This window comes from Leiobunum rupestre, chromosome 1 (genome assembly GCF_980474605.1).
Source record: "Leiobunum rupestre chromosome 1, qqLeiRupe1.1.hap1, whole genome shotgun sequence".
In the NCBI taxonomy this organism is placed as follows: Eukaryota; Metazoa; Arthropoda; class Arachnida; order Opiliones; family Sclerosomatidae; genus Leiobunum; species Leiobunum rupestre.
Window position 1 is genome coordinate 88,164,980 of NC_143384.1, and position 26,519 is coordinate 88,191,498.

The 26,519-nt window shown below is 36.6% G+C and overlaps 1 long non-coding RNA gene and 6 other non-coding genes across 7 annotated transcripts; 1 reads left to right on the forward strand and 6 right to left on the reverse strand.

Annotated features, from left to right (window-relative positions):
• The first annotated feature begins 2,171 nt into the window (after positions 1 to 2,171).
• LOC149968707 (uncharacterized) lies at positions 2,172 to 3,469 on the forward strand. Its single transcript, XR_016480626.1, has 4 exons — positions 2,172 to 2,212; positions 2,279 to 2,356; positions 3,169 to 3,222; positions 3,289 to 3,469. It is a non-coding gene; the product is annotated as an uncharacterized LOC149968707 (long non-coding RNA).
• Positions 3,470 to 24,239: 20,770 nt separating this feature from the next.
• On the reverse strand, positions 24,240 to 24,311 carry TRNAE-CUC (transfer RNA glutamic acid (anticodon CUC)). The gene has a single exon. It is a non-coding gene; the product is annotated as a tRNA-Glu (tRNA).
• A 236-nt stretch (positions 24,312 to 24,547) lies between these two features.
• TRNAE-CUC (transfer RNA glutamic acid (anticodon CUC)) lies at positions 24,548 to 24,619 on the reverse strand. Its single transcript has one exon. It is a non-coding gene; the product is annotated as a tRNA-Glu (tRNA).
• Positions 24,620 to 25,010: 391 nt separating this feature from the next.
• Positions 25,011 to 25,082, reverse strand: TRNAE-CUC (transfer RNA glutamic acid (anticodon CUC)). The gene has a single exon. It is a non-coding gene; the product is annotated as a tRNA-Glu (tRNA).
• Positions 25,083 to 25,164: 82 nt separating this feature from the next.
• Positions 25,165 to 25,236, reverse strand: TRNAE-CUC (transfer RNA glutamic acid (anticodon CUC)). Its single transcript has one exon. It is a non-coding gene; the product is annotated as a tRNA-Glu (tRNA).
• Positions 25,237 to 25,471: 235 nt separating this feature from the next.
• Positions 25,472 to 25,543, reverse strand: TRNAE-CUC (transfer RNA glutamic acid (anticodon CUC)). Its single transcript has one exon. It is a non-coding gene; the product is annotated as a tRNA-Glu (tRNA).
• Positions 25,544 to 26,075: 532 nt separating this feature from the next.
• Positions 26,076 to 26,147, reverse strand: TRNAE-CUC (transfer RNA glutamic acid (anticodon CUC)). Its single transcript has one exon. It is a non-coding gene; the product is annotated as a tRNA-Glu (tRNA).
• Between the last annotated feature and the right edge of the window lie 372 nt (positions 26,148 to 26,519).

Below are 26,519 nucleotides of genomic sequence, written 5' to 3' on the forward strand. Positions count from 1 at the left end.
GATTAACATGAAATGAAGTAAAAGATGTAACTGCGTGACCCGATGGGCACTCTCCTATCACGATGAAGTGAAATGAGTATATTGATAGGTGCCGCTCACGAATTTCTAAGAGGAATTAGTCGTATTCCATAAGCCGTTAATCGAAAGAGCGGGAGCCAATTACACGTAAACAAAAGTCTTGTAAACGAGATAAATGACTTGGTGTAAATTTTGGGGAAGAGCACAAAAGGTACGTTATTTTTAAGATACGAAAAAGCGGACAGAACTCGCGTGTTTGGAAAATTAGCGAGGGAACCGCAGTCGTGAGCATGGGTCAGAAAAACAAGGTCAGATAGAGGTTGGCGAAGACTACATACAAGCAGAATGACTCGTGAGCAAGAAAATTGGCAAGCCTACTTATTAAAATGCCCACTAGGGGAAGTTATTGTATTGATGATAATGTTGAATTGGCTGATTATCCCAAATTTTGAGATTTTCCTTAAACTAGAATCAGTAGCGGCGCCAGAATTTTTGGGGAGGTAGGCCAACCATTTGTAGCCCCCCCCCCCCCCACCACAATTTTTTCAAATCCGTCCACGTGGATTATTTTTTTTAAGCAAGTGCTGCAATATTTGGGTAAAATGGGTACACGACGAAAAGATTAATTAGAATTAATTATGAATTTACTCATTACCAAACACAGAGTGTGTGTTGATCCTTTTTGGTACCGAAAACACCTAACAAATGATTCCAGTCTATCAATTTACATTCCATCCTTCGGTACTTCGCATCTACATTCCTTACATTAGAACTTACAACTTTACGAACATGAATGTACGTAGGTACACTAAAAAGTAAGGAAAGTAAGTTTAAGCATGGAGAAAGAAGGGAAGGAGGTGTTTTGTACGGTCCTTTTAGCTCCCTACCCGTAATAAATAACTCCCACAGGCGGGAGAGCAGGGGGATAAAAAAAAGAGGGAAGCCTGGTAAAAATAAATCACGTGAGCATATTGAAAACATTTGTTCGCGCCCTCTCTTCACCTACCGAAGAATTATTTAACGAATTTTTTTTTGAATTTCGTGTTAACGCTTTTTCCACGCGGTCCTCGGACTCCTCGGTTTCTAAACAAAGCGCGTTTTAAAATAATAACAACGATGGAGCCAAATGATCAAAATTATTTCAAAATTGGTATTCGTAAGATAAATACTAAAGCAATGCAACGAAAGATAGAACATCGTAATGAGTGTTTATATCCACTCTGTTAATCGCTTTAACCCATAACATACATTTTTCAAAGTTTTTCTTTGGTTTAGGTACAGGATAATATTTTATTTCCTGACTTTGAGATTGATGAGCGGTTTTGTAATTCCTACATCTTCTATACACACAATATTTTCCCATTATAAAGATATTTTCATTAAATTATACCTAATAAAATCCTACTACGCGATCCTCCATGTTTGTTTACACTCGATTTTTTGTTTTACAATTCCAGCTAGATGCACTAGATGGCGCGAGCTGACGAAATCGGCCGCCTGTTGAGATTTTACCAGGATGCGCTCCCCACGTTTTCAACCCTCCCCATTCTCCCGTTTGTGGGAGGCTCACATCACGAGCCTGGGAGAGTTTCCCTTTTCAAAACACCTCCTTCCCTTCTTTCTCCATGGTTTAAGAACCATTTATTTGTGAAGATAAAATTAAAGATACAATTTGGATATAGTAGCGCTCGCGAAAAATTAAAACTAAAAATTAAACTACTGTCGCAGAAAAGTGACTCGTACCTTTCAAACTAATAAAAACAGCAGTCTCGTTAAGCGAATCATTCGCGTTGAATATTGGTATGTCAGGTGGTTGTGGCGGATAATGTTCCCAACGAAACTAAATATTGAACCAGGAAGTTAAACCCAAAAACAATATTTATATATATATTTTTTTACTTTTTGGAAATGTTTAGATTTAGTTAAGGTGATAATTTACATAATTAACTAGGGACATATTAGTGATTATAATTTTATATAAAAGCAATATCTATTAGAATCTTATGACCAGATTAAACTGAAAATTCTCAACTGCAGCTATTTTTGGCTTTATTAAGCCATTTAATATTTAAAACGTCAATTTCAAGTTTTGAATCGAACAAAATATGTAGGGGCAATTTAATCAAAAAATAATTAATAATTTATTTTTTTATTACCTCTATAACAGGCTTTCTTCTGCGCCGTTAAAGCTAATGTAAGTAAATTACAATATTTATTATTAAGAATAAAATAGGATTAAATATAATATAATTATTTCTAGCCGGCAAGTACTGGAACTAATGACTTTGAAACCATCCGTACAACCTGCGCCAACGACCCTAAAAACAAAAATAAAGACGTAAGTTTAAATGGTTGCGATATGAAAGCAGTGGCGTAACAAGAATTTTAGTTCGGGGTGGGGGCACACAATTTATTTTACAAATTTGATTAAGCAATATAGTTCGTACATCCATACTTATCGTATGTGAGAAATCTATTTAGAGCGTAGTCCATCCTAACAACATCCACTTCTAGATTAATAATGGCATGGCAACACGGTTTTTAATACTGTTTAACCAAACATTGAAAACTGTGGTTAATTTCGTTGTAAAGTAAAATTTTAAATTTCCCTTTGGAAGCTTGAGTTCGAAGAAGCCGCTTACGTCACTGCGTTTGCGCCGACAGCATTACTGGAGCGCTGTGTTTCCGATTGCTAATCCACTGCACTAGCTTCATCTACAATTTAAAGCAAGTGTCGGCTCTATCATTGCCTACGTTATTTTTAATTGGGTCTCTGTATCGAAGATGGCTATGGTTGCTCAGATCGCTGGGAAGGTGCTTCCACCTAGTATCGACTTTCAAAAACATTTTATCGTTTATTTTCAAGTCGATAATAACGTGTTTGCCGAATGGTCAATCCAAACGAGGTCGACTGAGCACGTGATTACAAATAGTCCTTTCTGATACGTGATTACGATTACCCAATGACCTAAAAGCACGCTTTTGGGCCACGCCATATAGTTAAATTATGCTGGGCAATGTGCCTAATCAACTTGTTTGAATTTGCACGGTGGCGAGAACTGTCGAGCGAGAAAGCAACTACATTTGAGCCGACACTTGCTTTAAGTATCTCCCGTCACATTTCTAATGATTATATTATAACTGATACAGAAAGATCTTCAAGCCTACAAGATCCGAGACTGCGTATTTGACACCATGGAAAGGGTAAATGGAAGAATTTCGTGGAGATACTGAATCAATAAAATAAAAATTTGCCCATTTAATTTTCAGAACTGCAATCTGCGAAAAGCAGCCGTCTCTTCGGGTCGAAGAACTTCCGGTTAACGAAATAGGATCAAGATTGTTGTTTTAACTACATTTTATTATTTTAGTTCTAGCTACGTTTCTTTAGCCTTTAGATTTTAAATATTTTCAACGTAATTGATGTAATAAAAGGGAACAGTAAAAATACCCAGACTGCCTTTTCTTTTATTATGACATTGGTTATTTGACCGATAACTTACTTATGTTTACTGCGAACTTACGAGCCTACCTACAACCTCAGAAATCTCAATTTTCTCAATTTTAGGTCTGTGATAAGGAACGTTTCGATAAATGTTTCGGGAAAATTTGTATCATTAATTTAAAGCTCTGAAATATGGCTTTACTTTTAAATGGGAAAATTTAAATTTAGTTTATCTTTGGTAGATCGCATTATTTTTTTTGGTCCGGGGCAGAAGTAAATGAACCGAAGTTATTGAAATAGCGCTCAGAATCGGAGGGAGTTTTCCTTATGAAAATGATGAGAAAATCGAGTAAAATAAAAGTTAATGGCCATCCCCGTCTTTTGCCGCGATAAAATGCACTTGTGAATTGTTGGTATAGCTATTTCTATGTAGAAATAATGGTTTCATAAAAACGCAAGCGTTTTATTTTTTCGGCCAAGGATCGCACAAAATTTCAATTTCGAGGTAAAAATGTAACTTCATAAGGAAAACGCCTTCAACATGGGGAGTATAGCAGTCTGATAACTTCGGCACATTTACTTCTGGTCCGGAGTAATTAATTCGGAATGTAGGATAAATTACACGATAGGTTTTTTTAGAGATATTTCGTTTCTTAAAGCACATCGGAAACCAATTAAGGCTATTGTAAAAAAATTTACATAATATAACAAAATGTGTTAAAATTAGGTGCCGTCTCCGAGTTCTCCGCGCACGTTTTGTTGCTAGTGTTTAATCTTTCTATGGGCGTTTGTATAGTCTTGAAGTGCGACGCTAATATCCATAAAAGTCTAATTTATTTTGAGCCGTTAATAAATAACGGTTCAGGGGTTCACTAGCCATATAGGTCGAAGGTCAGAGAAAAAAATAAAGGATCAGTACCAGTCATGGGAAGTTAATGAAAAGGAGTACGGAGATTCGTTAATTAACTGAAGTATCGGTGATGCAGACCGATTAACATGAAATGAAGTAAAAGATGTAACTGCGTGACCCGATGGGCACTCTCCTATCACGATGAAGTGAAATGAGTATATTGATAGGTGCCGCTCACGAATTTCTAAGAGGAATTAGTCGTATTCCATAAGCCGTTAATCGAAAGAGCGGGAGCCAATTACACGTAAACAAAAGTCTTGTAAACGAGATAAATGACTTGGTGTAAATTTTGGGGAAGAGCACAAAAGGTACGTTATTTTTAAGATACGAAAAAGCGGACAGAACTCGCGTGTTTGGAAAATTAGCGAGGGAACCGCAGTCGTGAGCATGGGTCAGAAAAACAAGGTCAGATAGAGGTTGGCGAAGACTACATACAAGCAGAATGACTCGTGAGCAAGAAAATTGGCAAGCCTACTTATTAAAATGCCCACTAGGGGAAGTTATTGTATTGATGATAATGTTGAATTGGCTGATTATCCCAAATTTTGAGATTTTCCTTAAACTAGAATCAGTAGCGGCGCCAGAATTTTTGGGGAGGTAGGCCAACCATTTGTAGCCCCCCCCCCCCACCACAATTTTTTCAAATCCGTCCACGTGGATTATTTTTTTTAAGCAAGTGCTGCAATATTTGGGTAAAATGGGTACACGACGAAAAGATTAATTATAATTAATTATGAATTTACTCATTACCAAACACAGAGTGTGTGTTGATCCTTTTTGGTACCGAAAACACCTAACAAATGATTCCAGTCTATCAATTTACATTCCATCCTTCGGTACTTCGCATCTACATTCCTTACATTAGAACTTACAACTTTACGAACATGAATGTACGTAGGTACACTAAAAAGTAAGGAAAGTAAGTTTAAGAACCATTTATTTGTGAAGATAAAATTAAAGATACAATTTGGATATAGTAGCGCTCGCGAAAAATTAAAACTAAAAATTAAACTACTGTCGCAGAAAAGTGACTCGTACCTTTCAAACTAATAAAAACAGCAGTCTCGTTAAGCGAATCATTCGCGTTGAATATTGGAAAATTAATAAATAAATAAATTATTTCGCAAAAAAATTACAGGATTTTCTGATATTAAATAATTTGGAGACCCATGTATTAAATTTTGGAGGCCTTTTACGACGACTTTTGGAGGCCCCTACCAAAATTTCAAGTAGGCCCAGGCAGTGATGGGCGCGCTCGTGTCTTTTGACACTTTCTGGACACGATATGACAGTTCAAATGAAAAATCAAACAAAAAATTAACGAATTTGAAACGATCGTCCTTCCCTATAAAAAGAATGCGATAGGAAAATGAATGACCTTTAACAATTCGTTACATAAAAAGAATGATAGTTTTTAACTAAGCCTATAGAAGAATAGAAACTAAAAGAGCTAGTGTCGACATGGAGAAAGAAGGGAAGGAGGTGTTTTGAAAAGGGAAACTCTCCCAGGCTCGTGATGTGAGCCTCCCACAAACGGGAGAATGGGGAGGGTTGAAAACGTGGGGAGCGCATCCTGGTAAAATCTCAACAGGCGGCCGATTTCGTCAGCTCGCGCCATCTAGTGCATCTAGCTGGAATTGTAAAACAAAAAATCGAGTGTAAACAAACATGGAGGATCGCGTAGTAGGATTTTATTAGGTATAATTTAATGAAAATATCTTTATAATGGGAAAATATTGTGTGTATAGAAGATGTAGGAATTACAAAACCGCTCATCAATCTCAAAGTCAGGAAATAAAATATTATCCTGTACCTAAACCAAAGAAAAACTTTGAAAAATGTATGTTATGGGTTAAAGCGATTAACAGAGTGGATATAAACACTCATTACGATGTTCTATCTTTCGTTGCATTGCTTTAGTATTTATCTTACGAATACCAATTTTGAAATAATTTTGATCATTTGGCTCCATCGTTGTTATTATTTTAAAACGCGCTTTGTTTAGAAACCGAGGAGTCCGAGGACCGCGTGGAAAAAGCGTTAACACGAAATTCAAAAAAAAATTCGTTAAATAATTCTTCGGTAGGTGAAGAGAGGGCGCGAACAAATGTTTTCAATATGCTCACGTGATTTATTTTTACCAGGCTTCCCTCTTTTTTTTATCCCCCTGCTCTCCCGCCTGTGGGAGTTATTTATTACGGGTAGGGAGCTAAAAGGACCGTACAAAACACCTCCTTCCCTTCTTTCTCCATGGTTTTTACTCGCTCGATAGTAAAATAAGAGGTAACCAACTTACATCGCTTCCCAGTTAGTTCCGTATAAAAATTAATAAATGACATAAAACGTTTATTTCGGTTTTAAAGCCTATTTACTCGTAAATAATACATTGTTTTGGAAGTAAAAAAATAACAGGAATACTCCCATTTGACTATTTGGGGTAAAGGGTTGAAGGTGACACTTGTATTATAAAAAAAAATATTATGGTAATATAATAATTAAAATATTGAAAACTAAAGCCCAGTTCACACTATAAAATTAATTGGGCCACTTAATTGAAACCAACTAATTGCGAGGGGTTGATCACTCCGCGTAATCGGTGTACAGAGCCGTACCTTTGACTGTACTAATAGGATTACGTGTAATCTTTGAAGTCCCTGCCTTTGGCAGTGCTAATCTAAGCGTAATCCGGTGTAGAGAATTTCTAAGAGTGGTTAGCCTCTCGACTAATTGTAAACAAGAAAATTGTACAGTGTGAACACTGAACAGAAAAAGTTGGAACAATGGTTACAATTTTCCAGTTGACACTATTCAATTTTCTTGATAACAATTAGTTGGTTTCAATTAAGTGGCCCAATTAATTGTATAGTGTGAACTGGGCTTGAATTTGAAAGAGCGCTAAAAGCGATAAATGTTTTGACATTAAATGACCTTCCTGCCATCTATGTTATTGAAAAAATGATATATTAAGATATCTAATTAAAGAGAATTATACTTAAATAATCAATAGGCTTTTTTACTGTAGAAAAAAATTATTTGAAATATCGAAAAATAATTCTAAAAACACTTGAAAGAGCGTGAATGAAATTTAATTTCAAAAACTCAAAAAGTTTGATAGTAAGTGATTTTCCCGCCATCTATGTTGTTAAATATATGATTTTGAAAGATACATTATAATTCTTATTAAAGAAAATGATACTTAAATAATCAACAGGCTTTTTTACTGCAGAAAAAAATATTTGAAATTTCGAAAGTTAAATGTGAAAACACTTGAAAGACCGTGAATCGAATTGCATCCCAAATTCTCGGAAAGAAGATTGATAGTAATGAATTAACCCACCATCTATGTTATGAATTCGAAATAATGAAAAGATATTTGTAAAATTCTCAGAGATACAAGGACTAAAAGATAGAATCGCTACCGCCTTCTATGTAAAATGAAAGAAAAAGAGCGATAGGAAACGTTTTGTGCATCACTGGGCCCAGGCCTACCCCGACCTGTTGCTGGCGCCGCTACTGACTATAAATTTTCACAGTTTTCTTAACGTTTGAAGATAATATCAAACTTTGAAATTGGCGTAACCAGAAAAACGTAAGGGGTGGTCAGCTATGTTCAAAGCTACTCGCAATGAAGGACCGAAATAAGTGTTTTTAGCTAAAACAAAAGCTGACCATAATTTTGAAAATAATAATAATCAAGTTTTGGTTATGAAATAGAATGTGAGCACCAAAAAGCTTTTGCTTATATTTTATAAATTGCTGCGAGCAATGGAGTGGGTCTAATTTATATGTGTAAATTGAGATAAGTTAGTATTATTGGAAGTTGATTGAATGTTTAAAGTGAGTTAGTTAGTGCAAACAAATATTATGATATTTTATTATCCGAGTGGGTGTGAGTTAAAATATTTCGTCAATACAGGTGTGAATGTGATAACATTATGTATGCTCATATGTGACTCCATGTTTTATTGCAATAATTTTTTTCAAATAACATGATATTCTTTTTGTTAGTTATTACTTATTATTAAAATTAACTTAAATGATTCTAGCTAAGATCATATTTAATATTTTTTCGTCCGAAAATTGAAATTTTTAGTCTAAATTTTAAATTTGGTGGGATGTTGCAAAGTCCTGTTTTTGATGTTCCAGCTCGATTCTCCAAAACTTTACTTAATTACAAATAACAGGCTTTATTTCTTCATCATAAAACACGAGTTATGCCATTTCTTAGTACAAGGGCACCGAATTTTACAAATCTTAAAATCGCCATATTAGTATATTTTTGGGAAAAAATAGGGAAACTTTGTCCATTCTGAATGTCAAGATCGCTTTAGTATTGTAATATCTCTAAATAATTGTGACGCAATCAAATGGAACCACCGCATAGCAGTAGTAACACTTCCGATACTATAAAAAAAAGCCCAGTTAAATTGAATAAGTGCTTCTCACAATTATGTAATAAAAGTTTCTTTTACTATTATTATATTTGTCACTTTAACCAAGAATGTATTAATTTATACTCAGGGAGAATGAATATGTCGAGACTATCGACAACGGGTGGAATTAGAGAAACGCTAAAAATAATCTCAACATATTCATTCTCCCTGAGTATAAATAAATACATTCTTGCTTTAACTAAAGATCGTTTCTTTTGGGCAACCTTCTCCTAGAAATAATTTACGACTTATCTAAGTTGGAAGTAAATTATAAAACACTAACTCTCTTTAGAACGATTTAATATTTTTTTTTAGTTACTGTGTATTAAAAGGCCCAAATTCTTAATCAGAATGAGATATTGCACTCACTATTTCGCTACATTAAAGCAAGTGTCGGCTCTATCATTGCCTACGTTATTTTTGATTGGCTCTATGTATCGTTGATGGCTATGGTTGCTCAGATCGCTGGGAAGGTGCTTCCACCTAGTATCGACTTTCAAAAACGTTTTATCGTTTATTTTCAAGTCGATAATAACGTGTTAGCCGAATGGTCAATCCAAACGAGGTCGACTGATTAGGAATACCCAATGATCTAAAAGCATGCTTTTGGGCCACGCCATATAGGTAAATTATGCTGGGTAATGTGCTTAATCAACTTGTTTAAATTTGCACGGTGGCGACAACTGTCGAGCGAGAACGCAACTACTCTTGAGCCGACACTTTACTTTAAATTTCATTTCATTATAGTTGTCATAAATCATATGTTAATTTTTTACCATATTTATTTATATATATTTTAACTATATGATTAACGTTGATTTGAAATTCAGCTAACAGATATACCTGTTGGTTTGGTGCAAGTAAAATTCCAAACCAGGGACTTTTTCACCAGACCATGGTATCAACTACATGTACAAGCCATCCGGTCATTTACTTTCATCTAGATATTTCATGAATTTAAATGCCGATTCGGTCACATGACATTTCCACTAAATATTTGGGGATTGGAATGGATGGAAAACACATCCTACGTAGAATTCTGAAGCCTTCCAATTGAACCCAGTCTCGCAAAATATACCTTTTAAACTAATTTCCTACTTTTTAATAAATGCTTTATTTCATAAAAGCCGCGGCACGACTCGGCCTGCAGCTAAACTTGAATATTTGTTTAAAATGAAAATGTCATAGATTAAACTAGGTCAATGCTAAAAATAATTTCAATTGCAAAAAAAATAAAATATTTAATTACGGTACAGTAGCTAGAAAGGGGTTTTTCGAAGTATGTGAATGTTAAGAGGGGGTCGAGAAGGGGTGGAAATTTAGTACAGTCAAAGGTAGACCCAAGGGGGCGTCTCGACCCAGAAACCCCCTCTGGTTTACGCCACTGTTAGGATAATTCATTCTTTCGGATAAGATTTTCATTTGCACTTGGACATCCGCTTTCTTTGTAGTCAAACACCTAGTAGAATGGCGTGGCCAGGTGGAGGGCAAAAGGGTTGTTTCCTCTTCCGCACCCCGACCCAAACAAAATCTTGGCTTAGCCACTGCCTCCTAGTGGGAAAATCTGGCTAACTGAATAACGACGAATGGGTTAGTTGCTATAGCGTTCGATCAAATTTGGACTTAGTCATGTCTTAGCGTTGGCATGTCATGAGTTCAGTCTCACTTAAAAATGATTGTTTCCAACTTGGCCCGAACTTACAACCAGGGAGTACAGAACGGGACCCGTTTTGTCAGAGGTTTGAGCGTTCACAACCAAGAAGCCAGAAAAATAATATAGAAAATATTATTGCTTGATAAATAAAAACGTTAACGTTTTAATTTCCAAAGTAAAACCATAGGATTGGGAAAATTATATGCCCAACTCACTGACAATTGTGAGTGAATTCATTTCCCTGGTAATCCATTTGTCAACTCACAAAGTTTATATGCTCTTCAGAGTGATTAAGTCTCATAATTAATTCATCAAATATGAGAAATTTCATACCTAAAATGCCCTTTTAGGTTTATTAAAATTAAATTTGTAATCGAACAGTTTCACTGTAACTTAAGGATAAACATTTTTCAATTAGACAAGTTCTAGTTTTGTATTTAAAAATGACAAGTTCCAGTTAAAGGTTCCATAATTAAAACTGCGCTTCTATCAAATACGATCAATTCAATCATGCAGTCTTATAAACCAAAATTTGAACTGGCTATATTTTCAGGCGAGAAAATTCCACTTTGGCAATTTTAGTTACGTTTTATATTTAAATTTGCATTAGAAGTATAAAATAAGATTTTATTCTTTCAAAATTAATTTTTTAATTACTTTACACAAATTCCTAGAAGTTATCTGAAAAAAAATAAACATATACACTTGTTAGTGAGTTGACAAATGGATTACCAGGGAAATGGATTTTCCCAGCGGGGAATAAAACCTTCCCAATTCAATGGTTTTACTTAGGAAAAAAAACATTTACGATTTTAATTTCACAAGCAATAACACTTTATACCGATTTTAAGAAATCACAACAATATAATAACTTACTCAGTGGCGTAGCCAGGATTTTGTTTCGGGGAGGGCACACCATTGAAAAAAAGTAAAAAAATAAAAATATTTGTACGTACGACCATATGTTTCGGGGGGGGCATAAGCCCCCTGTGCCCCCCACCCTGGCTACGCCACTGAACGTACTCTGTCAAATTACTGGTATCAGCCAACCATTCAGACAGATAAAAATCAAAGTTGCAGACGACGATAAGTTTGCCTCACTATTTTGATGTGCCAGTCGTCACATACCTTAAATCGCCAATCAGCCATAATGAATAACGTCAGTGTTGCCAAGTTTTGAAAGTAAGATTTTCCTCTCAGAACGTAAAAATTTCCCTTTTTGATTAAAAAATTCCTTAAATAACCACAACCCCCTTACATTCGTGAAAACTCCTCGGAAAACAGGCACAATATTTCTTTCGGGAGCGACCAAATATTTCACATTTTTAATGAAATTATAAATATATATATATATATATTGAGAGCCGCAATGGCGGAGCAGGTACTTTCATCTTTGACCTTGAGGGGATACAAAAAATGGAATCTACTGCGCATGACGAGACTATCGCATGCTGCCTTCACTTTTTCTATCTCGTCTCTTATGCCCTCAAAATTCCCACAAAATATGAGTATTTCGAGAAAATTCCCTTTTCCCCTAACCGATAATTTAACGACGAAAATTCCCACCAAAAGGGAAATTTCCCACACATTGGCAACACTGAATAACGTTCGGCGATTTAGGTGCTCGTTATAATAGTTGTTCTGCGTATTAGGGATGTGCGAGTAGTGGTTTTTGGTAATCGAGTCGGGTATCGAGTATTCGACAAGCTTTCGTCGAGTAGTCGAGTCGGGTAATATTTTGGTCGAGTCGGGTACTCGAGTACTCGATTAAGATAAAAAAAAATTCCTTATTCGAGTATCGAGTATTTAAGAAAAATCGTTCGGGTACTCGAGTAGTTTGAAAAATCGCCCGGGGTTGCCGATTAAAGAAAAACCAGTAGCTAATTAAAAGTTTTAATTAATTTCAATAACTTTAAAATCTGAAGAGTTACAATAAAATGACCTAGTTTATTTATCACAGGTATTTATAATTCTATTCTTGTCAAAAATTATCACAGAGGTAGTTTATGTTAAATTTAAAACTATAACAATTAGGTTAAAAATCCAAAAAAACAGGAAAAGCAAACCAAACAACTGATAATTTTGCCTAAGTTACCTGACAAGTTATCACATTTGATTTTGAAAAGTGAAGTTTTAAAACACTAGAAAGTTCTAGAAGTACAGGAAGTCCGCCTTACTTGTTACTACTACCAATTCAAAGCTAGCCGTCGTACCGTATGCCTAAGAGTACCAGGTAACGGTGGCATTTATTTATATTATAGCTGTGTACTGCGCAGCCGCGCGTTGAAGATAAAACAAAACGCTTCATCGGCGGAGAAAAGGGCTAGACGAAGAGAAAGAGACTCTTTTAGAGGGGGAGTGTGGCGTTTTTTAGACGATTACACGACGGGCTGAATATTATAGACGGGGAAATAACTCGTCGAGTTTAGCAAGCGGCTTATTCGAGTAGTCGAGTACTCGAATAAGGCAAATTTTTACTACTCGATAATCGACGAGTATTTAAATTTTCTTATTCGAGTTCGAGTTTCGAGTACTCGACCTCAAAAACGTCGGGTACTCGATGATGATCGAGTACTCGCACACCCCTACTGCGTATAGAAACAATATGGCTTCGAACAATGAACATGGATGCTTTGTTCACACAAAGAATAGACCAAATCATTTCAGATTAATTTGGACAATTGAGAATTTTCTCGATTATCCAGCGACGCACGACAATTCTCTAAGTAGTCCAAAATTTATTTGCACCAAGGGAACAGATTACGGGGTGAATTTTACCTGAAAATCTATCCACAGGGTCGCGATTACTATAGCAAGGATTTTTTTCAGTGTATATCATAAAGTCTGAAAAGCTTATGAAGAATATATCACTGATTAATTCGCATAAGAAAGCGATGGAAATGAAGGATTTGGTTTCATGTCAATTGGATAAATTTACTAGTCTTCAAGACCTCCGAAAAAATGCGCAAGAATGGTTGCCAGACGGACATATCACATTGGAATGCAACGTCATTGCTTACTTCGAATTTAAAAATGTGGTCTCAACAGTTAAAATTCAGACGAAAACTGGCGCGATAATTCCTTCGGTTTCGGAAGCGGAAATTTTAAAGATATTCTACAAGGAGAAGATCTGTACCGACGTCAAGTTGAAGGCCTCGGATGGTTGCGAGTTCGATCAACTTCGATTTCGTGCGTAATTGAAGTTGGCTGTACCCGTTGCTATAAATGTACGTCTAACTTCGATTTTTAGCGTTATGGAAGCTGGCCGTACCTATGCAACGATTTAAAATTGTTATGGTATTTTCCTGCGGGCAAAATTTAAAAAAAAATTAACACACCCTTTATTGGAGAAAAATGATTTACGAAATAGAAGCAAGGCGCGCCCTGGCATGTTGTAAAAAAGAGGCAGGGCGCGCCCTGGCAAAATGGAATAACCAAGGCGGGGCGGCACCCTGCCTTTGAAAAAAGCACGGGAGCGACGCCCAACGCCCTGGCCCGACTACACCACTGCTCCTGAGGTTTTTATGGTAGTGCAGCCCAATCAATATACAAGCAAATCCACACTGCTAATGAACCCTTTGATGCGAATTCTTTGCTAGCGACCACTGTCACTACACTTCAGCTAAAATTGTTAGTCGTAGTACTATGGCAGAACCCTGCACCTTAGTCGATGTTCTTGAAGGAAACTAAAGAAACTATCAAAAGTCAAAATTTAGGCCAGATATTCCAACAGTAGAGCGGTTTCGCCCTTTAGGGGCTCATCAGTACTGTGTAGGAACTCTGGCTATAGGGCACTCTGAATGTTTACTAAAGAAACTATATTGGTTGAAAAACATAAAGTGGAATCAGAAATAGAAAGGTCTTGATTTATACTTACCAAGTTAAGTGAACTTTTAAATGAATTGTACCGTGAACGATGGAAAAGTATTCAGTATTTTGAATAATACTAAATCTTAGGTAACGTGCCCTATTTTTGAATCTCAACCAAAAATGTTTAACAGCCAAAACCTGAAAGTTTGCAGCGTGGCATTAGTCTACTTCATGAGTGGATATGGTTTTTTGAATTTTGATTACATCTTGGGTACAGGAATTTTCCAGTGTTATATTGCTGGAGAGTTGAGGGAACCTAAATGAAAAATATATTTTCAAAGAGAAAACAAGGTATTAAAACTAGATTTCTTAAAGAAATGGGATTAAGAATAGATTTTCCTAAATCTGGAACGACAAATGACGGCAATACTGCCAGAATAGCTTTCAGCAACAAGTATCGAAATTGGTTAGCCGAAATCATTAACTTAGAAAAGTGGCTAGTAGAGGATCTTTTTGTCATACTGTCAACAGCTTCCTGTGGTCTACCTATTGATCCGAAACTATTAGGCCAATTCTGTCTAAACGTCGCTAAAAAGTACCTCACGAATTACTCTTGGTACTACATGCCGGTTACTTTACACAAGGTGTTGATACATGGATGAGACATAATTTTAAACTCAACTTTACCAGTCAGAATGCTGAACGAACAAGCGAGTCAAGAAAAAAACTATATCGCCAGTTTAGAGAATTTAACGCTAGAAAGTCAAATAGCATCAATAATTTATTAGACGTTTTTAATAGATCTTTAGAATAGTCTGACCCTGTCATCTCGAACTATTCATTAAGATTACGACTCAAGGAGCTGAAGAATTTACCTCAAGGAGTACGCCAATAGAGCATCTATAAAATCAGCCCAAAAGCGGCCAAACTTTTCATACGGACTAAAGAGCTAGTTCAGCTAGACTAACGTTTGTTATGCTTTGGTTTAAGATAATTCAATTTATGTCCGGTCTTAATATGAATATTTTAGAAACGTACCTTTTAGGAATTGTAAGAGGGACCCTAGGTGTTGAAGTATGTTTGGGCTTAAGAGTATTTTCATGATCTAAGTTTCTTTTTAAACCCGTGGATTTGGGACAAGTATTTTGCTTATTTGCCATCATACATTTATTTCAAAAATCATTTAAAATATGAAAAACAGCGTGGAAAGCCGGAAATTAGTGAAGCCTAGGCTAGCAACTACGCTACTCCTAAAAATCGATTGCTCTCAATTTCTTACGGGTTTGCCAGATAAATATTTTTCGCTCACACGAAAAACCGGCCAAACATTCACCTCCTTCGAACTCGAAAGGGGGAAAGCACACCACACCGATTTTATAGAACGCTCTATTGTTGACTGAGCCACAAATACACGGTGTTTCTTCAGAACATAGACGACGACGAAGACGAAGAGAGTGAAATTTTAAAACCAATATCCGCATTCCTCTCGGAGAACTTTAATGTTCTGGATAATTTAAAATTATATTCAAACGAATAAATGATTTTAGTATTTTCGTTGGTATTTTATTGTTAATTTGTAATTATTATTTATGGAAGACCCCCGCCATTTTCAGGTAGTTTACTCGTTACTTTAAAAATTAATTGCTTAAACGTTCCACGAGTTACCGAGCTGAAACTATCGAAATGTACTGACAAAATACCTCAAAATGTTTCTATGACATTTGTAGCTGCGCATTCGCGCGCCATTTTGAGATATTTATGGTTAGAGTTGACTGAAATGGCCAATTTCAGTTGTTTTCAACCTAAATCCCAATTTTTGCAAGGGTTGATTAAGTACAACGTTCTGGTATTGCTTCCCTCTGTTCAAAAACATTAGGTTGAAATTTTAAATGTAAACAATAGTTGCTAAAAAAGATAATCGAATGTGAAAGTAAGTTTTATCCAATTGAATAAAGTTTTAAAAATGTTTTAAAAGTAACTAAAATCATTCCTCGATCGTTAATTTTTAATATTATTCTCAATCTCATTACGATTATTTTTAAAATTTTTCATTATTAATCAAATAAAAAAACTTATTTTCAATTCTAATTTTATATAACTTCTTACTGGACAAGAATTTTTTAAATATTATAATCGTATATTTCATATCTTCTTGAGATACTATATCAAAAATAAATAAACACTTTTTGTTAAAAGGGATAATGTAATATCATATGTAACATAATAATAATAAATATGACACTTTCCGAGGTGTTAATGCATTTAGAAGTTGAAAGAACACATAAAAATGCTTTAGAACGAGGTTAATCTTGACAAAATTGAACCGATTTTCTAAAAGATATTATTATTATTATTATTAATTTATTGACGGTTATATTTTTTTTAAATATATATTTTACATAGTCCATCATCCTGACGCCATATGAGCCAAGTTGCTTCTGCATGTCTGGGATCTTCTGAGTTAAACAATTATAAAATTCATGGATCTCAAAACGTTTTACACGGCATTCATCCTTTTGAAGTGCCATGTGCCCTGCCACCTGCTTTTCCCTTTAAGACCAATATTACTGTTCTAATTTTTTTATGCTTAAATAATGCAAAAAAGCCTTTATCCAAAATTATAAAATAGAACTCCCATTTTGTACCATATTTTTTATAACTAATTTGTCATAACAGTAAGAAACAATTTCTTATGCTGCCCATTTGGTTATTATTTTTAAGAAATTTAATATGTTTAAACTTTTTAATATTATTTCGTTACGTCTGTATTTGTGGCACTTCCTATGGGTTCGATGGACTTGATATTGGGACAGTGTGTCAGAATTTATAGCCCGGTGTACCTAGTAACAAAGACCATACCACCGGAGGCCTATCATCATAGTGCCCTACGCCAGCGTCCCCAAGCCCGGACAGGTGACAAATCCAGCATGGTTAGCAGAACCCTACTACTGATGGTCGCACCTTTGACGCAAGCCACTCAACCCAGCAGAAGGTGCAGCAATGGGTGGACCAATCCCCACTTCGCACACAGCAGTGGGATTTAGAATAAATGCTATAGTAACTCCAGCCGACACCCTACCTATGAAGGTAAGGAGCCAAACCCTTTGGAAAGAGCTCCTAAAGGGGAACGACGAGCACACAGCAGCCCAAGTAACCCGGCACAGCTGGCACCGGAGATCCCGGTGGGCCCCAAAAGGCCGGGAAACAGGACCGCCGTGCCCGCATATGGGGGCTCGCCGCCCCACAGCAGGCTTCCCAATCCGCCGAGGCGGCCAGTTTGCCTGGACCCTCTCCGTTAGCCTGAACCGAAGTTCAGTATCCAGCCCAAACCTGACCGAAGTCGGAGGTGGACCATTTGATCAGAGCTAACATCTCCCAGTGCGCCACCGCCCTTATGGGTTACAAGAGCCGGACCTCGATTCCCCGGTAAAGCCACCAGTTATTGCACACTCTAACCAATTTAGGGCCTTGATATTGGGACATTTGTTAGTGTTTTTTGTATACCCCTGCATCGTATACTAGTACATAACAGGGGTTATTGACGTTAAGATAAAAGAAGTCGACGTAAGGTAAAAGAAGGTAGAGTAAGATTAGCGAAACCACGGACAAAGGAAAGTACCGAAGGGCAAAACCAGCGTGGAAAGAGGACCCCGACAAGTCCGACTCCGGTAAGAGACACAAGAGGCGAAGCACAGGCCGGAAGCCACCCACGACCACCGGGTAATTTTAATGTGAGGAGAAACATACAACAAATCAAAATCCGCGTACATGTGACAAAGATAATTTTTTTTTTTTTTTTTTTAAGTCCGAGTCCCGGATCAATAATACGCACTTGGAGTAAATCGTGGTAGGTAGGTAGTTTTTTTTTTTTTTTTAGTAGTGCTTGTCGTTGTTGGTGTGGTTGATGTTGTAGTTGATGTCGTCGTTGTAGTTGTAGTTGTCTGGTTATTCTCGTTTTTTTTTTTTTGTTGTTGTTGTGGTAATCGTTGAAGTTGTACTTGTTGTTGTCGTTTTTTTTTTTTTTTTTGACGTCGTTGTTGTTGCTAATGATGTTATTGTTGGTGTTGTTGCCGTTGTTGTAATTGATGTTGATGGTTTTTTTTTTTTTTTTTTTTTTGGTCGATGTTGTTGTTGCAGTAGTCGTTGAAGTTGTAGTTGATGTCGTCGTTGTAGTTGTAGTTGTCTGGTTATTCTCGTTTTTTTTTTTGTTTTTCTTGTTGTTGACGTCGTTGATGTTGATACTGATGTTATTGTATTTGTTGTCGTCGTTGTCGTAATTGATGTTGGCTTTTTTTTTTTTTTTGGTCGATGTTGTTGTTGCAGTAGTCGTTGTTCGTGTCGTTTTTGATGTTGTTGTCGTTGTCGTTGTTGTTGTTGCTGCTGCTGTTGTTAGAAGATTCCGAACGAAGTAAGTTTTTCGTTTTTTTTTTTTTTCAATTATTGTTGTTGGTGTGGTTGATGTTGTAGTTGTTGTCGTCGTTGTAGTTGTAGTTGTTGTAGTTGTTGTTTGGTTATTGTCTTTTGTCGTTATTACTATTTTTGTTTGGTGTTGTTTTTGTTGCAATCGTTGTAGTTGTAGTTGTTGATGTCGGTTTATTATTATTTTTTTTAAGTCCGAGTCCCGGATCAATAATACGCACTTGGAGTAAATCGTGGTAAGTAGGTAGTTTTTTTTTTTTTTTAGTAGTGCTTGTCGTTGTTGGTGTGGTTGATGTTGTAGTTGATGTCGTCGTTGTAGTTGTAGTTGTCTGGTTATTCTCGTTTTTTTTTTTTGTTGTTGTTGTGGTAATCGTTGAAGTTGTACTTGTTGTTGTCGTTTTTTTTTTTTTTTTGACGTCGTTGTTGTTGCTAATGATGTTATTGTTGGTGTTGTTGCCGTTGTTGTAATTGATGTTGATGGGGGTTTTTTTTTTTTGGTCGATGTTGTTGTTGCAGTAGTCGTTGAAGTTGTTGTTGATGTCGTTTTTTTTTTTTTTGTTTTTCTTGTTGTTGACGTCGTTGATGTTGATACTGATGTTATTGTATTTGTTGTCGTCGTTGTCGTAATTGATGTTGGCATTTTTTTTTTGGTCGATGTTGTTGTTGCAGTAGTCGTTGTTCGTGTCGTTTTTGATGTTGTTGTCGTTGTCGTTGTTGTTGTTGCTGCTGTTGTTAGAAGATTCCGAATGAAGTAAGTTTTCGTTATTTTTTTTTTTTTTCAATTATTGTTGTTGGTGTGGTTGATGTTGTAGTTGTTGTCGTCGTTGTAGTTGTAGTTGTTGTAGTTGTTGTTTGGTTATTGTCTTTTGTCGTTATTACTATTTTTGTTTGGTGTTGTTTTTGTTGCAATCGTTGTAGTTGTAGTTGTTGATGTCGGTTTATTTTTTTTTATTTTTTTTTTTGTTGTTGTTGTTGACGTCGTTGTTGTTGATACTGGTGTTATTGTTTTTGTTGTCGTCGTTGTCGTAATTGATGTTGGTTTTTTTTTTTTTTTTTTTTCAACCCCGAAAAGTGTTGAAGTTCGCCATCAGAAATTTCATGAGAGATGAAAATTTCCCGTAGGAGTCATTATCATCCCACAATTCCTGCGCGTGGTGCATGTGCCTTTCGCGATCCACAAAACCCTCCGTGAAGGGACAGGTCCAAATATAGTGGTTGGCATCAGCCACCCTGGCACCGCAACCACAACCTCCATAGTCAAGATGGCCGAGATTGAATAAATAATGTGGAAATTTTCCATGGCCAGTCAAGAGTTGTCCTGTGTAGTAGTCAACACCTTTGGTGATTAAAGAGACCGTCGGTATAAAGGAGTGAGTGTGGCGGCCCTTTTCAGTAAATATGGGTTGATTCATGGTAAGCTATCAGGTATTGTGGGAATACCACGACTCATTTGTATTGGCAAGGTAAGAACATATTACGCCACTTTGTTAAATGTAGTTTTAATTTCATTTAATTAATATTTTTAGGAGCTCATTTCATGCATATTATGAAATCTTATTGCTCGCTTTGAAAGGTGTAACAGTTACCAAAACATAAGGAAAATGGTATCCTATTTTCAATTAAAAGCGAGCTGGACACATTTTCTTTCTTTGCTGGATATAAATTACCAAGATGATGCTTGGAAAAGCCAGACGTTATTTTATGTGATGGCACCACGATTGGTTTTAAAAGAAAGTTTTTGTCTTGGGAGTATGACAAAATAGAAAATCAAGAGATAAGAACCATACAATATACTAAGTAAGAATTAGTACTTTTCACCATTTTAATTTCAATAACCTCCAGTTAAAGTTATATAAACCGATTATTTAAAACTAATTAATGTGGCCATATACATAATATTTTCACATTTAAGTACTAGTGAAAGCAGTTTAAACATGGTAACTCTTCCGACCGAATAAGGTAAATGTATAGTTTTCGCCTGTTCCAAGATTTTGTGGCAGAGTAGTATAGGTCATTTTAGTTGTAATAAAAAGTAGAAAAATATTGTTGGAATTGTATAATACTCAACCTGTTCTAAGACTACAACGATACTTTTTACCCTAAACAAAAAATCCAATTACTCTTTTGGACTCCTGCTTTTAAGGGGAGTAAAAATTGTTTTTTTAAACTACTGAACTTATACAAAAGTTCATAGTGTTAAGTAATTATCTTGAGACTGCAAAAAGGAACTACTTTTTAGTGCGATACACTGATTTAAAAAAGTGTCTCTATTTAAATTAAATTAGCAAATAAGAGTAAGTGATTATAATACACTTTATAACCTAACCACCGGTAATAAGACCTCATAAATTGCAAGATGACTTAGCGCTGTAGTGGTGACTTATTATTATATGTGATATTTTCATTTGATTTAAAGGTTATTAAGTTAACTACTTTTTTCTTTTACTTAATGAGTGTTTGAAATATATTGAACTTTTACAGATTCTCTGATAGAGTGTTCCTCAAAACCACTCAGGCAAGGAAGCTGCTCTGCAACTTTGTGTCTTCAAAAGACAAAACAAAACTGGAGTGTCAAAATTTAATTGACAAGCTAAAATCCGAGGACACAGATGCTTCAAAAACCTTGGCATCCCTGCTGAATTCTATTGTTAAAAATTGTCAAAACTTTTTTAGATTTTTTATCAAAGAATTCAGAAGTATGCGCAACATTTCCCTCTTCAATCCAATTTAATAACTTGTTGGATAAACTTAGGCAACACCCTGAAGAATTGAAATTTTTGCCACATGAATGCCCTGTCCTTTTTAATTTAATTTGTAGTGAAAATTTGGAAACAGTTGCTCAAAATTTGAAAGAAATAATCAGGGCTATTTCTGATGTATCAAAAGCTTGCTTTCCACATTCCATTTTAAATGAAACTGATTTTGTCTCAGTTGATGATTTATCAGAAGAAACAGATAGACTGGCTTGCTTCCCAGCAATTTCCAAAAAATCTAAACGGGGCATTTATGACAAATTAACAGATGATAAGTTTTGTGAAAAAAACTTTTCGGGGAAGCATGCAATCCTAACCCCAGGAATTTTCACCATACATTGCGAGCATGGTAATTACATTGATTACTTTCACACTTAGGTAGCTTCCAAAAAAAATTTAGTGCCAGCGAATTTTAGCTTTTGAGTAGCAATCTGAATGTTTGTTACTAAATATAAGCAACATAAGATTAAAAAGCGTGACAACTCTAATTTGCGCCTTAAAAAATTTACTGAGGGTTCGTCTCACCAAAGACGACATATCTTACAAACTTTACTCGTATTTAAAAATTTATTTATAGTAAGTACAGTCATATTTTCAATTATTAATTTATAATATAATATAATAAAAACGCTTATTCGTGAACCAATGTGCCACTAGGAACGATTCTACTTACGGCGATGTCCCTTGGCACGATGCCAGCTAGGGCGTTTTCACTTGGTACTATCTTCTCTTATACCTGTCCCTTCTTGACCGCCACAACTGACACAGGGTTACCTATATATCCCATTTTTCCTCAGCATTTTTCTATTATAATAACTAATATTTAAGTGTAACCACAGCTGGAAGCGACAGAGGCTACGAAATACACTGGTGAGGAAGTCATGGCCCCGGTTATTTCAAATTTTTCTCTAAATGATATATAAAAGTGTAGTTAAAGATAGGGATGTTAATTTTCCCGAAAAATAAAATGCAGAAAATTTTCCAGAAAAGTTTCCGGAAATTTTTTCGGCAAATCGGAAAAATAAAAATTTGAAACATAAATTACCTTTTAAGGGTTTTTAATGTTTTTAACTTTTTATCGATATAAAATGTCTAATATCAGTAAACATACTACGAAACATTAATAGCGTTACATTGTCCCATCAGTTTAAACTAGTCTAGAGGTTTAGTTTTACTTTCAGATTCGAAAAAATGAGGCGAAAATACCGCTTTATTTCAATTTGCAAACAATATATTAGACTAATCATGGAATTAAAACTTTTTTTTATTTTTTTCAGAAAAAAACGGAAAATTTTCCGGAAAAAAGGCCTTGGTCATTTTCCGCGGAAAATTTTCCGACTTACAACACTAAGTTAAACTAATAAAATAAAATTGATTGTCGTATTAAATTCCTATTTGGGTCAATTCTCAGGAAATTTACTTATGTGGTCAAACATCTCGACCACCTTAAATTAGAAATAGGTAAACCAAATATAATATTTCTTACCAAATTGGTTTATATTATTCTAATTCCAAATACTTCAATGTACCTAAATAAAACTTAATTTCAGCGTGCGAAAGACGTTCCAATGGCTTTCTTGAATGTTTTTTTTAACTGAGCTAATGTTGCTTGTGCGTGATCAAGAAACAGGGTTACAATGCGTAGGAGGGTGTTGGCAAGCCCTTCATGGCAAGCGGGCCAACAGCTCCCTATACTAACTATTACCGTTAACCTCAGCAAGTTTTTATGGGAAGGGGAAACGGAAGATCTCGGGGGAAAACCCCTTAAACCAGTGGGGAGATAACTTACTAGCTGGGATCGAACCCGGATCCTCTTAAAACGAGGCGAAAGTGCTAACCACTCTGCCACCCCTCTATACTACAAGCGTTTACAGTGTCCAAAAAACCCCTAAGAGAAAAATAAAATTCCTTTAAGCCATTGATTTTAGCATCGTTTGACGATAGATACCAAAATGATGCGGACTTTAACTATGTTATATATAACATGGATACTTAACTTAAAAAAGAAGAGCACGTCATCTTCAAAAGGGGCGGAAAGAGGAAAGAAATTGACGGAGCGGGCTCTAAGACTGTACCGGTTGGAGCAGAGTAATTACACGTTGTTTCAAAGCAGTAAAATATTGGGATAAAATTGAAAATAGTATAAGTTACAAATAACAATTTAATATTTATAAGAAAAAGTGACGTAGTTGGGAGAATATGAAACTTTGCCCTCTAGCGGCGGAGATAGTTTCCTTGAAGGAACGTTTTAAATTTCACGTTGATTCGGCCTTATCATTAAAGGGAATATTACCTTATGTATACCTTATGTATCACGTGAAGGATTTACATTTTAAAAGACCAGGGAAACCGTTATTAGAACACTTGACTAATAATAATAATCACAAGATATATTTTGAAGTTATTAGTTATACTTTTTAAATAATAATAATAATCTTGATGTACGCGAATATTTAAAAATCCAATACGCTGTGTTAAATAATGGTTTTTTTAACCGAAATGGTTGACGATTAAATTGCTATATCAAGAAAATAAAAACAAGTAACCACTAGACGACACCGGACGATGGCAGATGTAAAAACCAATGCATTCCGCGCTATCATATTTGAAATAATAGGTAGAGGGACGCCATCAAAAAGAAGCATTCCGATGCCGGAGTTTAACCCGGGCCTTCTGAGTGAGAGTCAGATATCCTAACCACTAGACGACACCGGACGATCGAAGGAGTAGGAAACAAAGGCCTTCCGCGCTATCATTTGTGAAATAATAGGTAGAGGGACGCCATCAAAAAGAAGCATTCCGATGCCGGGTTTTGAACCCAGGCCTTCTGAGTGAGAGTCAGATATCCTAACCACTAGACGACACCGGACGGTGAAAAGCCTAAAAAACAAATGCATTCCGTGCTATCATATATGAAATAATAGGTAGAGGGACGCCATCAAAAAGAAGCATTCCGTAGCCGGGGTTTGAACCCGGGCCTTCTGAGAGAGAGTCAGATATCCTAACCACTAAACGACACCGGACGATGGAAGACCTACAAACCAAATGCATTCCGCGCTATCATATTTGAAATAATAGGTAGAGGGACGCCATCAAAAAGAAGCATTCCGATGCCAGGGTTTGAACCCGGGCCTTCTGAGTGAGAGTCAGATATCCTAACCACTAGACGACACCGGACGATGGAAGGAGTAAGAAACAAAGGCCTTCCGCGCAATCATTTTTGAAATAATAGGTAGAGGGACGCCATCAAATAGAAGCATTCCGATGCCGGGGTTTGAACCCAGGCCTTCTGAGTGAGAGTCAGATATCCTAACCAATAAACGACACCGGACGATGGAAGGAATAAGAAACAAAGGCCTTCCACGCTATCATTTTTGAAATAATAGGTAGAGGGACGCCATCAAATAGAAGCATTCCGATGCCGGGGTTTGAACCCAGGCCTTCTGAGTGAGAGTCAGATATCCTAACCAATAAACGACACCGGACGATGGAAGGAATAAGAAACAAAGGCCTTCCACGCTATCATTTTTCGAAATAATAGGTAGAGGGACGCCATCAAATAGAAGCATTCCGATGCCGGGGTTTGAACCCGGGCCTTCTGAGTGAGAGCCAGATATCCTAACCACTAGACGACACCGGACGTTGGAAGGAGTAAGAAACAAAGGCCTTCCGCGCTATCATTTTTGAAATAAAAGGTAGAGGGACGCCACCAAAAAGAAGCATTCCGATGCCGGGGTTTGAACCCGGGCCTTCTGAGTGAGAGTCAGATATCCTAACCACTAGACGACCCCGGACGATGGAAGACTTAAAAAACAAATGCATTCCGCGCTATCATATTTGAAATAATAGGTAGAGGGACGCCATCAAAAAGAAGCATACCAATGCCGGGGTTTAACCCGGGCCTTCTGAGTGAGGGTCAGATATCCTAACCACTAGACGACCCCGGACGATGGAAGGAGTAAGAAACAAAGGCCATCCGCGCTATCATTTTTGAAATAATAGGTAGAGGGATGCCATCAAAAAGAAGCATTTCGATGCCGGGGTTTGAACCCGGGCCTTCTGAGTGAGAGTCAGATATCCTAACCACTAGACGACACCGGACGATGGACGTAAAAAAAAATGCATTCCGCGCTATCATATTTGAAATAATAGGTAGAGGAACGCCATCTAAATGAAGCATTCCGATGCCAGGGTTTGAACCCGGGCCTTCTGAGTGAGAGTCAGATATCCTAACCACTAGACGACCCCGGACGATGGAAGACTAAAAAAACAAATGTATTCCGCGCTATCATATTTGAAATAATAGGTAGAGGGACGCCATCAAAAAGAAGCATACCAATGCCGGGGTTTAACCCGGGCCTTCTGAGTGAGGGTCAGATATCCTAACCACTAGACGACACCGGACGATGGACGTAAAAAAATGCATTCGGCGCTATCATATTTGAAATAATAGGTAGACGGACGCCATCAAAAAGAAGCATTATGATGCCGGGTTTAGCCCCGGGCCTTCTGAGTGAGAGTCAGATATCCTAACCACTAGACGACACCGGACGATGGAAAGAGTAAGAAACAAAGGCCTTCCGCGCTATCATTTTTGAAATAATAGGTAGAGGGATGCCATCAAAAAGATGCATTCCGATGCCGGGGTTTGAACCCGGGCCTTCTGAGTGAGAGTCAGATATCCTAACCACTTGACGACACCGGACGATGGACGTAAAAAAAATGCATTCCGCGCTATCATATTTGAAATAATAGGTAGAGGGACGCCATCAAAAAGAAGCATTCCGATGCCGGGGTTTAACCCGGGCCTTCTGAGTGAGAGTCAGATATCCTAACCACTAGACGACACCGGACGATGGAAGGAGTAGGAAACAAAGGCCTTCCGCGCTATCATTTTTGAAATAATAGGTAGAGGGACGCCATCAAAAAGAAGCATTTCGAAGCCGGGGTTTGAACCCAGGCCTTCTGAGTGAGAGTCAGATATCCTAACCACTAGACGACACCAGACGGTGGAAGTCCTAAAAAACAAATGCATTCCTCGCTATCATATTTGAAATAATAGGTAGAGGGACGCTAC